This window comes from Penaeus vannamei, chromosome 15 (assembly GCF_042767895.1).
Source record: "Penaeus vannamei isolate JL-2024 chromosome 15, ASM4276789v1, whole genome shotgun sequence".
Classification (NCBI taxonomy): Eukaryota; Metazoa; Arthropoda; class Malacostraca; order Decapoda; family Penaeidae; genus Penaeus; species Penaeus vannamei.
In genome coordinates this window covers 37,982,731-37,984,445 of record NC_091563.1, presented here as the reverse complement: position 1 = coordinate 37,984,445, position 1,715 = coordinate 37,982,731, and the positions used below count along the sequence as shown (strand labels likewise).

The 1,715-nt window shown below is 44.1% G+C and overlaps 1 protein-coding gene across 2 annotated transcripts in view; it reads left to right on the top strand.

The window, feature by feature from the left end:
• Window positions 1–904: 904 nt before the first annotated feature.
• LOC113802745 (glucose dehydrogenase [FAD, quinone]) overlaps window positions 905–1,715 on the top strand; it is a 95,839-nt gene continuing 95,028 nt past the window's right edge. For both annotated transcript variants that reach the window (XM_070130733.1, XM_070130732.1), the window contains exon 1: window positions 905–1,223. The gene's annotated coding sequence lies outside the window, so the exon portion shown is untranslated. The remainder of the gene's footprint in view (window positions 1,224–1,715) is intronic.

The following is a 1,715-nucleotide window of genomic DNA, read 5'->3' as shown; positions in this document are numbered from 1 at the left end:
ATTATAATTGTAGTTGTTATTATTATCATTGTTTTACTGTTATCTTTATTACTATAATTATAATTGCTATTATTAATATCATTATTTTAAGAGAGAAAGAGACAGACAGAGACGGAGACATACAGACAAACAGACAGAGGGAAGGAGACAGAGAGGAGGGGTGAGAGAGAAAAAGAGAAAGAGAAGAGGGAGTGGAGAAAGAGAGATATGATAGGACAGAAGGAAAGAAATTGAGAGAAAGAGGAAGTTGTGGAAAAGAGAGGGGAGGAGAGAGAGAGAGAAGGGGGCAAAATCGGTAATAAATGAGAGTGAAAGACAGTGAGATGGAAGAATGAGAGAGAGAAAGGGGGTGGAGACAGAAGGAGAAAGTGAGAGGGACGGGATAGAGGAAGAGAGATAGAGAGAGGGGGGGGGCAGGAGAGAGTGAGAGGGACGGGGGGAAAGAGAGAGAGAGAGAGGCAGAAAGAGAGAGTGAGAAGGACGGGCGGGGGAGGGAGGAAGGGAAAGGGAGACAGAGTGGGGGGGGGGGGGCAAGAGTGAGTGAGAGGGATAGGGGGCAAGAGAGAGTGAGAGGGATAGGGGGCAAGAGAGAGTGAGAGGGACGGGGGGTTAGAGAGAGAGAGAGGGGGGGGGGGATAAATACAGAAAGAGGAAGGTGAGAAAGAGAGAGAGCAATAACCATAATAACATGATATTCATCTCAATTCCATTAAAAGGAATATCGGAGCATGGATTCAGATCACCTCTTCCTCCTACGTGACAAGAAGGTCCTGCAAACAACTCAAGGTCCTCCGACGCCGCTGAAGACGAAGGACAGCCAAAGGCCTCCTGACCTTGGATCAGACGTGGGGCGGTTTCAGGAGAAGGCTGGCTATAAGCAGAGGTCAACGCCGGACTCACCAGTCTCTTCCTTTCTCTCTTACGGGTAGGTTGTGTCGCCTCTCTCTCTCTCCCGCAGACTCGAAGCGCGCGTTTTATTTATTAGCGCCGACTGCTGTCTCCGCGTTAAGTCGTCGGCGGGAGCGAAATCGGCTTAAACGACGCTGTTTTTAGGGCGTAACTGTTTAAACACGCGTCGGATTTTTGTTAAATTTAATGAGGAAGAGGAAAGATCAATATCCACAGTGGTTTTAGGATATGGTCGTAGGTTTTCCTTTCGGATCATAGGACTCAACGCACGCCGGTTAACGTGACAGATCGTCCGAGTGAGAGTTCTGGCAAAGGTAAGTTATAATAAGTTGAATTTCTTTCATGTGTTTATTCTTTTTGTGGTGCTGTAGGCTTTTGTGACTTCTGCAGCATACTTTACGGTTCTGTGCATCTGAATATTAACTTGGAGACCCAAGAGACTTAGTAAAGACATAATATATATATCCATTGTTATTTCACGCCGAGTATATAACTAATTTGTAAACTTATATAGAAAAGCGTGATCAAAAGAGATACCAAATTATCTTGAACGTTTGAGGCAGAATCACAAAAACGTTAATGACACAATCCGTTTAAAATTTACGGAATGACTTAACAGTTCTTTTCTCCATTCAGAAGGGAAAGTTTCAACCTTTAGCAATTAATACACAAAAAAATGAATAACAGATACTATAATGCAGTACGAAATATATCCCATATTCCCCTCGTAAGGTTGTTTGACCACGATCATGTAACGCTCGCCAATATCACGTGTTTCTTTGTTGACTTTCGCTGTCCGATGATGA